Raw genomic sequence first — 10,958 nt, 5'->3', positions numbered from 1 at the left:
CAGGCTTAAGTGATATTGTTTAGGCTCTGCTTCAGAAAGGTCTGAAATGCTTAAGCTTCAGTTCAATAAGGTCTCTGAATTTTATTGAGCTTCTCCTCATGTCTATTTAAAAATTTTGTTATTTAGGTTTACATTTATATGTTGCTTTTATGGTATAGCTAGTATTATACAGACAACGTACATCTAACTACACCGACGATATTACTATATCGAGCACAACACAGATACCATACTCTACTCTATCTACCCTAGCTATTATGTACATGTTGCAATGAATTGCCATGATGTAAAGATAATAGGAATTTACTTGAAGCAGAGGAATCTTCACATATTTATTCCATGCCTCCTATTGTGCACAAATGAAAATTTTTCTTCAAGCTCCTAGTTTAAGTTCATCTTTTATCAAAGATCTTGATATTAGGCAAGCATGAATAAGCTACGTGGAGCTGCAAGTTTACCAAGCTAGTGAATCTAGGGGGTTGTGCAAATGGGCCATCCCTTGGGCTAACTTTTATGTTGTTCAGCCCAGTATTTTTACGAACCGGCACCATAGACCGGCCCATTTGCATCCCCAGTTTATCAAGGTTTCTCGAGAGTTAGGGATATACAAAGCCCAAATAGATACATACATGCACGCATGCATGCATGCATGCCCTTTGCTCAATTCTAAGGGATCTCAGGACTCACTAATTCACCAATTTGAACAAGCCTAACAAACAACCTGTCTTCTAACATCTATAGAAAATTACACCTACCTGATGGCCATTGATCCACTGCTCACAAGCCTTAGTTCATGTGTGGTTTGTGAAGATTGAGAAGGATGTTGGTAATATGGTATTTGAGGAAAGAACAACAAACACCATGAAGCTAGTCGGCAACATGTTTTCCGACATTCTCATTGTTGCGGACTATGTGAACTCCGATGTACTCACCAACTTTTTGTGTCCTGGGACTGAGAACAGTTTTTCCGACATATCTAATCATCATGGAGAAGCCAAATTTTATTTATTGAATGCACTTCCAAACCTCACTAAACTGAAATCAATGGAACAGTTTTTAAATGCTTCACTAATCAGAAGTAAATATGTTAAACTTCAAAAGAACTCTTGTAATGTCGAGTCAATAGTTGGATTAATTTACAATTCAATTTGAGTCAATGTCAGTTATTTCAATGGAGTTAAAAACCCTATGTGTGAATGATCTTTCTTCTCTTTTTTTTTTCTTGAGCCTTCTTACTTTATACATGCAGCTGTTTCTCTTCTAGGATTTTGTGTTCTCATGAAATGAACTCATGTAAATTTGCAAGTATCTGACCAATTGGGCTTAAGGTCTGAAGCTTGAGCGGCAGTGCCCTTTTTGAGCTTTTTCGGCCCACTCATTCCGGCCTGGCCCAAGTTACTACAGTAGAATGGTCAGTTGATCACTATAAAAAACATAAGACAAGTGGAAGACAGATACAAGAGAGCTTTAACAATTTTTAATGAAATAAAAAAAAGGAGTATGTGGAAAAATCGAAGATCGATAAGACCCACAGCATTTCTCTTTCAATGGATTATACTACATTATACGGCATAATATCCGTCAACTTCATTGCAGGTGGATAAATATAATAAAATCCAGATCTATGGGCGATCTTTGTTCTTTGCTATCCAACAGCATTGGCCATTCCGCTGGGCATTGCTTGATGGGTTAGTCTACCCTTGCTCCTACTCTCATGGCCTCCTCATTTATTTCTTCTAATACAGGGTTGCAAAAGATGCAAAAAATGACCACCTCATGGTCGATACCTCAATTCGGTGAATCGGATAGGAGCAGTGCTAAACCGTTTAATCTATTTAACTAGATTCATTTTTTTTAGGCTAGATTAAGTTAATTTTTTAATTAAATGGTCAGGTTCCGATCTAAATTTTAGATTAATTTAATAAAAAAAGTAAGTTTGGGTTGCCAGATTTTTGATTCATCGTATATTACCACCAAACGAGAATAAATAGAGAATGAGAATATTCATATCCTTTTTGGGACGGATTGAAGGGGACCGAACTACAACCCGACCCGCTGACACAATTCCTTACGGATTAAGGAACCACACCATATCCTCCCAATTTAAGGATTAGGGAACTGGATTTCATTAGGAGTCCAAATTTTTAAACGGACACGGATTTGGGTTTGGGGCGGACTGAACCGGATCGAGCTGCAAACCCGACCCGCCGACCCAATTCCTTCTCCTCTAAGGATCAACCACGGCGCCCCCCCCGTTTTAAACACTCCTTCGTTTCCTCACTTGTCTCTCGTCCTTCTTCCTCTCCGTTTCATCAGAGTAGGAACTCGGTCTCCATTTTTTTTTCTTCTTTTCCTGCCATTTCTTTTCTCTTTTTTCCTTGAAATTTTAAAAAAATGATTGGATTCTATCAATCGTAAACTCTTGGAGTTTTTTTTTTTTTTTTGATGACGTTGATCTCCGTTTCTTTGATGCGTTCCATCTACTCTTCGATTACGATTTTTTTCATCGTTTGGAAACGCTGGAATCGCTTTGGAGTTCTTGGATTCGAATCAAGTTTTTTTTTTCCTTTCTCGGGCTTTAAACCCTGAGAAGATTGTCTTGATGGGAATCCTCTTCCCCTGTTCCTTTTCCAAAACCCTAAGCTTCCCAAAACAATTAGTGTTTTTTCTGATTTCAGATCCAATTTGACTGCTCGTGAGCCTAATGTGGCTTAGAATCTCATAAATGATTGGAATTCATCAAATTTTATTCGACATAATTGCGAGAATGATACTATCAAGATCGATCTTTTATCCCATCCTTCCTGATTTCAGGTTTGAGTTGCATAACCCATCGATCATGGCTGCTGAAGCGAGCGCCAGCGCGGCGGTGGAGGCCCCAAAGACGGTCGTGCTCAAGAGTTCCGACGGCGAGGAATTCGAGGTGGAGTCGGTCGTGGCGATCCAGTCGGAGATGATCAAGAACATGATCGAGGACGGGTGCGCGGAGAGCAGCGTGCCGCTCCCCAACGTCGTCGGCTCGGTGCTCGCGAAGGTGGTGGAGTACTGGAATCGGCACGGCAGCCGAAAGTCTGATGGGGCGGCGGAGGGAGAGGCGAAGGAGCTGACGGAGTGGGAGAAGGAGTTCGTGAAGGTGGAGAAGGAGGAGCTGTTCGAGCTGATCAATGCGGCCAACTTCCTCAGCACCAAGCCGCTGCTCGACCTCTGCTGCCAGGCCGTGGCCGACACCATCAAAGACATGGCCGTCGAGGACGTCCGGGACTACTTCGGCATCGAGAGTGACTTCACTCCCGAAGAGGAGGCCAAGATAAGGCACGACGTCAGTTGGGCCTTTGAGTGATTCCTTCTACCTTCTTTAGACCGCCTCGATCTGCTCGCAACTGCGCGAGCTTTCTGGAGCCAAGCAAGTGCAGACACATACCGTCTATTTCTCGGTGTCTGCTCCTCTTTTAAAGCAAACAGGTAACATGCTATAATCTAGAATCATCGTAACATTATATTCAAGTTTGAAAAAAATATGTGTAGATGGTATATTGAATACGATTCTTCAATCATTCGAAATAATTTTTTCTTTTTTTATTTTTCACAAAAGATAGACGTAAATCTGCAACATAAGGAAGCCTTTCTATTAAAGGCTCCAAATCCTAATTGAATTTTTTGGCCTACATACCAAAATTACTACAATAGATAGAACTTAATCCTATACATCCAAGATGCACCAAAGTTCATAAAACAAAAAGATTACACATCATATTGGACTTAACCATAGTACCATTATGGGCCATACATCTAATTCGTTTTATAAAACAAAAATACGCAATCAGTGAAAGCTTATATTTTAAAAATATTCTAACAATAGATTGTTCCTAAGGCATAATAAGCTTGTTATTGGTTGAATTTGGGATGCTGGAGGTGAAAATCTGGTTTCCAGTTTGAAGAAGCAGGTTGATGGCATGAGTTCATGAGGATTGTGCTTCTAAAATTCTTACAGTAAAATGTGTTGTTGCTGTTTTACCGCTGCTGGCTAGCTAGTAGGTAGCTTTCGTTTTGCATTGCAGTGGGTCCTGGGGACATCCCTCCGCAGTGTGCAGGGAAGGCGGGATGGTGTTTTCATATGTAGCTGTGATATAGCAGTTTGAGATGTACAGGCAGGCCCGTAATCTATTCGACACAGAGACTAAATGGCTCTTTGTTATATTGCCTAGCCATTTAAATCGGTATTTTCGATGGTGTGGCCCTCGAAATTGTATGCACACATACGCCACATTAATTGGTTTTACGTTCCCGACAATTTGAATTCACTGGGAGGGGTGAACCGGGATAGACCCAACTTTTAGGGTGTGTTTGGAGATTCCGAAAGGATTAAGCTGAAAATTCTATAGAAATCAAACTTAGTGGCCCATACAACTTAATGCTTCTAAGGGCCAGCCCAAACCCAACCTAAATCCACCCTCTAGGTATGCTGGGCTGCAGGAAGGAAAAAAACATTCATAAAGATTATTTTTTTTCCCCCATAGAATTTGGATTGAGAGGTGATGTGGTTGATAGAGCCATGCTAAAATTAGTGGCCCAATTCAAGAATGTAGCAAAAATTTCATCCCAACCCTGCTGGATTATCCAAAAAAGCTCTTAGTAATCTTTTTTCTTACACAATAGCTATCTTATGACTTGAACCGCGCTGTTGTACTTGTCAGTCTAAACCTTTGGTGTTATACCAAGCAATGACTCAATGAAAAATATATAAAACTACACTATATTACCCAGTTATGCTCTTGATAATTTGGGATTCTATGAAGGATAAAATAGGGAAAGGCTTAGCCTTAGATTTTGAACCTATGTTATTGTACTTGTTAGTTCGAGCCTTTACCATTGTACTAAGCAATGACCCATTTTTTTAAAAAACTGAGGTCTATGCATAATGCTCCACTCCATTGCAGATTTTGGGAATGATCGGATGTATATGGATGGTTGTATCGCCAGGTGGCCTCATGCATCATAATGAAATCATCAAATCTTATATATCCATTTAGCTTGTTATTCCATAGTGCTTGTGGTTATGCACCAAAATTTTTCAAATGGTGAGTTGTCTTTGCCGTTTAAAATTTAGTGAGAATACTTATAGTGGTTTTCACTTTGTTCTTTTAGGATTTTTTTTTTTCCATTTCAAAAGAATTAAGGACCAACCCATCTATATGCAATAAACTAATCTTTATTTTGGTTAAATTAAACATATTTTTTTTTTCTAAAACGAAAGCTTTAAAATTCGTATTATTAAGTCCTATGCCAAGACAAGTGCATATACATATATAATTTAATTTTTATCCCTCATGTTCTTTCAATTGAACCATGTCATTACATTAACTCAGATTAGTTTCAGTGGCCCAGGTCCCTAATTGATAAAAAGAAGGTTGACATCTTTGAGCCCAAGACAAAGCCAAATTAGGTCAGGCTAGGTTTGAATAAACCTAGGGGTGGCAAAATATGATCCGACCTGCTAATCCGACCCATATTCGATCCGCCATAAACAGGTTTGGATTTGGCCTAAACAGGTTCGGTGATGCAGCACCAGTGCGGGGGAAGAGAAGAAGAAGGAAGAACAAGAGAGGAAGAAGGAAGAAGAGGTTCTAGAGACACAGGAAGAAGAGAAGGGGAGGAGGAGGAGGAAGAATAAGATCTGGGGGAAAAGAAATTCTTAATCATTCATTAAACCCTAATCATGAAAATAGTTCCCTATATATAGGGCCCAAATACACAACTTGCATAAACCCCCCTTACACAGAAATAAATCCTAATGAACCCACAAATAACACAAATAAGCCCTAAAATGCAAATAAGCCCAGAAATAAAATAAACCACAAATAAACCCTAGAATGCAAATAAGCCCAAAAATAAAATAATAAAATAAATATGCAAATAAACGAGTCTGGCTCAATCCGGGGGCTCAGAATCATCTGGATGAAGGGCTCTGATGTCCCCATCAACTCCTCCCGGGTGAGAAAAACTCGACCCCGTCGAGTACAGGTCTGGCCGGCTGTCATACTGCTCCAGAAGATCGGGGTCAATGCGTTGCAACTGTGCTTTGGAAATCCACGTCACATCAGACTTTGGTCGACCTTTCCACCGAACAAGGTAACGTTGGTAACCACCGTTCCTGCTTGAAATAACCTGCTCATCCAATATATGTTCTATTTGTTCTCTGCGTGCATGAAATTTGGGAGGTGGTGGCTCAACAGCAGGTAATAGGGCAGGGTGTCCAACATGGGCAGGTATAGCAATAAAGGGGTCAGAAGGCAGGAATATTATCTTTTTGTATGGGACTAAATCTTCAATATTAAATGTCGCACTAATCCCATAGTCATCAGGAAGATCCACAACATATGCATTCGAACTGGTTTTCTTTAAGATTTTGAACTGTTCTGCACTACAAATTTGCAATTTCTTAAACGTTTCCGAAGAAAGTCGTTCAAACCTAATTCTTATCATGATGTAATCTCTTTCACTTAACTCATTATAACGTCTGTGTAAATCAGCAAAGGATTTATATTTTAAGTTATTAAAGTGACTACAATTGCTGATTTCTCGATGCAATGAATGTGGATGTGATACAATTGATTGTGCAGACTCAAAGACTCTATACTGATGAGACATGAAAAACAGGTCTATGGGTTGCCTAGGTTTGTAATCATGCACTACTTCGAATGGACTCATACCTATGGACTTGTTAACCGAACTATTACATGCAAACTCAACTGTCGGTAACATTAAATTCCAGGTCCTAGCATATGCATTCGGTCTGAGCCTATGATGTAGAAGGTTGGGCAGAGATGCTCCGGGAACTAGATCGATTGCGCATTGGATATCATGCATTGGAGAAAGTGCATCCGGAAGATCATCAGGGAGTGCATCATGAAACTCCTCTAGAAGGGAAACTACTACCGGGGAATGTTCAAGGTTGGACTCCGCATGGGTAACTTTAGCTACAAGTGCCAATTCAGATGATTGGCTCTCAATATCTGTCACTACCTCTTCCACAGTTGTGATGTGAAGTGGCTTGGTTGTACTTAGATCACTAGTCTCCCTTTGAGAATCATTTTGGACAAAGTCTAATTCTGTAAGTTCGTCTTCAAAGTCTTCTTCATAGTCTTCTATATTTGGTTCATAGACTTCTTCGACATATTCGGCCTCTTGGTTCCTAACTTCTGGTTCAGTAATCGAGTAGGTTTTAGTGGAACATTGGGGCGCTATGTGGCCGAATTGTTGACACCTAGAGTATTGGGTTTGGTGCCTAGGAGAGTGGGGAAGGACTACAGGTGGTGCGACCAAACTGATTTTAGGTTGGGCTGTAACAGGGGTTGGCGATTTAGGGGTCCTAGAATTTTGCACGAGCTCACGGATCTCTTGTCTGAATTCCTTGTATCCAGCCCGTATGGCAACGATCTGTTCCTTGATAGACCTCAAAATGTCGGAATTCATGATAGCTACAGGGGTTTTAGGTTGACTGAGATAGTACTCCATATCACTACAGGTTGGCATGCAATGATGACACTGGGTGATGATGTGAAATGCAATGTCACTAATGAAACCTTAATAACTATAATGTAGGACCAAAGTTGATGCTGGACAACCTACTAATGCAATCTGTTATGACTTCAGAAATCAGCAAGTCTTCACAATAATAACTTAAAATTTAAATGTTGCTGATTTTTACTTCGGTTATTCAGAATTAAGGATTAAGATTATTCAATTTAAGAAGTTAGATTGCAATCAAGTAGTACAGTTGTTCTGATCCTAAATCAATATGATCGAAGAATGTTGAGAAGCATCCAGTTGTTAGGGTGTGCTAATTTAATATTTAGATTTTAACAGGGCAAATAGGATGGGTTTGAAAGTAGGGGTTCTATGTTCTGAATTTTGACAACAATATAAATTTTCAAGTATATGGCTATCATGCAAGAGAACTAGAACATAATTAAATGAACAAATCCAAGAAAAATGGAAACCTATCACCTGTGGCGGATGCAGTCAACCAGAATGGTGCGTTCGAGGTCTGGGGCGACTATCAGAAGCGAAGTGCAGCTGATGGGCTTGAAAAGGGAGGAGGGAGGGGGTGGTGTGGCCCCCCTGGAGAAGAAAAGGCCCGTTGAAAGAGGCTCTGCAGTGGCTCGGCCTGCTGACTTGGGCTCGTGAGAGAGAGTCGGGGCAGGCTCCTGCTGCGTGGGCCTGGGGTCGGCCCGTGTTGACTTTAGAAGGAGGGTGGGAGGCGCGTGGGATCGGCCAGATAGGAAGGGGTTTGAGGGGAAGAGGGGCGGCGGAAGGTGATAGGGGTTCGAGATGGGGACGGCCGGCGGCGGAGCAGAGGAGGCGGCAGGCAGGTGGCGGCGGTCTGGTGCAGCGGCAAACGGAGGGCAAGCCGGAGGCGGCGAGGGGCTTTGGTGGAGGGGACGGCGATGGGAGTTCGGAAGGTTGCGGCGAGGCGGAGGCAGCAGTGGGCGGCGTGCGATCGGAGAAGAAGCGGTGGGGGTGGCGAAGGCGGCCAGGCGGAGCGGCGTGGTGGAAAAAATGCTCGGACCGGCGGTTGCGAGGGCGGCAAGACAAAGGCGGCGCTGCGGTGGAACGGCGACGGCGGTCGCGGCAAGGACGGGCGGCGCTGTGGACGGCCGCGGTGACGAAGGCGGACGAAGGCGGTGGCAAGGCGGCGAGGCGGGCGGCGACGGCGGACGAAGGCGGTGGCGAGGGTGCTCACGGTGAGGAAGATGAACAGGTACCCTTTTTTTTTTTTTCCTTTTTTTTTCTTTTTTTTTCTTTTTTTTTCTTTTTTTTTTTACTTTTTTTAACTCAGACCCGTTAGGATTCGGGTTAACGGGTTTGACCCGATCCGATACCCTTTACGGACCCGTCACGTGTGGGTCACGTGAAACTTTTTATTTTTTATTTTATTTTTTTTTTTTGGACCCGGGTTACGGGTTGTGGGTTAACGGGTTGAGAACTCCCCGTTACCCTGATTCTTTCTTCAACCTCCCGACGGATTCGGGAGGGCGTCGATCTTCGCGGCGGCGGCTGCGGGCCGGGACAGGGATCACGACGGCGGCTCCACGACCTGCGGCGGCGGCGAGATCACGGCCACGGCTTCGTGGCCTGCGGCGAAGGTCGGCGGCGGTCCCCTCTATGGACCCGATGCAGGCGGTTGGCGGCAGACGCGGGCGACCCGGGTTGCAGCGGCGGAGGGAGGCGTTAGGGCGGCGACGGAGAAGGAGAGCGGTGTCCCACTTCTGGATCTGGCCACGGACGGTGGCCACAGGGGTCGCGGCCGAGAGCTTCCTCCGTCAGGACGGTTGCCGCGCGGTTGATATCAGGAAGGCGGGCTTCTGTGGGGTCACGGCGACCTCCGGCAGCGAGTCGAAGCGGCGGCGCTGGTGTTGTCGTCGGTGAGGGATGGAAGCGGTGGCCGCGATCGCGGTGACGGGTGGTCACGGGAACAGGGAACCTGCAAAGGTTTGTTTGTTTTTTTTTTTGGAAGGCTTGATGATGGAAGCGGGTGGTAGTGGGCAGTGGGAAGTCAAAGGAGAAAGGCGGAGGCGGAGGCGGTGGGGTGAAGCTGTGCAGCGGGCGTGGGGGTGACTATTCAAATGGCAGCAAAGAAGAAAGGCGCTGTGTAGGATCTGGGGCTTTGGCACAGGGGCAAAGCCGAGGCTCTGATACCAAGTTGATGCAGCACCAGTGCGGGGGAAGAGAAGAAGAAGGAAGAACAAGAGAGGAAGAAGGAAGAAGAGGTTCTAGAGACACAGGAAGAAGAGAAGGGGAGGAGGAGGAGGAAGAATAAGATCTGGGGGAAAAGAAATTCTTAATCATTCATTAAACCCTAATCATGAAAATAGTTCCCTATATATAGGGCCCAAATACACAACTTGCATAAACCCCCTTACACAGAAATAAATCCTAATGAACCCACAAATAACACAAATAAGCCCTAAAATGCAAATAAGCCCAGAAATAAAATAAACCACAAATAAACCCTAGAATGCAAATAAGCCCAAAAATAAAATAATAAAATAAATATGCAAATAAACGAGTCTGGCTCAATCCGGGGGCTCAGGATCATCTGGATGAAGGGCTCTGATTTCCCCATCATTCGGGTCGTAAACAGGTCGACCCGTTTAACCTGTTTATTAATTGGGTCGGATACAGGTTTTAGATATCTGACCCGTTTAAACCGTTTAACCCTTTTAACTGCTGGGCAGGTTAAACGGGTTAAATAGGTCTAAACAGGTTAAACGGATCTAAACAGGTCTAAACATGTCCGATTGGGTAGGTTAAACAGGTTGGATTGGGCAGGTTAAACAGGTCTAAATAGATTAAACGGGTCGGATTGGACAAACAGGTTAAACGGATCAGGTCGAGTTACCTATTTATTAAACATGACATGTTCAGATTGTAATTTCTAACCTGTTTAATAAACAGATCGGGTTCAGGTTTATAATTTTCTGATCCGATCTGTATGTGACCCAATTTGTTTATGACCCGACCCGATTGCCACTCCTAAACCTAGCTCAAGTTTGCAGCCCTAAGTTAACGAGAGTGGGTTTGCAGCCCTAATATATAAATAAAATACAAATAGACCTGCTGGTCGACATGGCAGTCCTAGGGGGGTAGGCGACAGCGGACACCTCGCGCTCCACCTGCACGTTGTACACCTCCTCCGGTAGCCGCGCCGCTCGATCCGCCCATGGATTCCCCCCCCCACCCCCCCTGGCGAAGCTGATCACGGCCGCGGCCGCCATGCAGTATCCCCCTCCGTCAACCTGGTCAGATTTCTTTCTGACAGCTCACCCCCTTCCGCTTGGTTCGGATTTTTTTTTGATCGTGAGGTGGCTCAAAATGAGCACCTGAAAAAAATTCTCTGTTACAAATATTTATTACTTCTACCTTTATTTTAATATATAACACGAACTCCCGAACCG

The 10,958-nt window shown here is 43.8% G+C and overlaps 1 pseudogene across 1 annotated transcript; it reads left to right on the top strand.

Moving 5' to 3' along the window:
- Window positions 1-2,193: 2,193 nt before the first annotated feature.
- On the top strand, window positions 2,194-3,564 carry LOC103706470 (SKP1-like protein 4 pseudogene; annotated as a pseudogene). Its single transcript, XR_015976639.1, has 2 exons — window positions 2,194-2,317; window positions 2,815-3,564. The product of XR_015976639.1 is annotated as an SKP1-like protein 4 pseudogene (transcript).
- Window positions 3,565-10,958: the final 7,394 nt, after the last annotated feature.

Source organism: Phoenix dactylifera, chromosome 3, assembly GCF_051530095.1.
Source record: "Phoenix dactylifera cultivar Ajwa chromosome 3, Ajwa_hap1_PhDact_Kaust_v1.1, whole genome shotgun sequence".
NCBI lineage: Eukaryota > Viridiplantae > Streptophyta > Magnoliopsida > Arecales > Arecaceae > Phoenix > Phoenix dactylifera.
The sequence above is the reverse complement of the archived record's forward strand: the minus strand, read 5'-3'. Positions and strand labels throughout refer to the sequence as shown.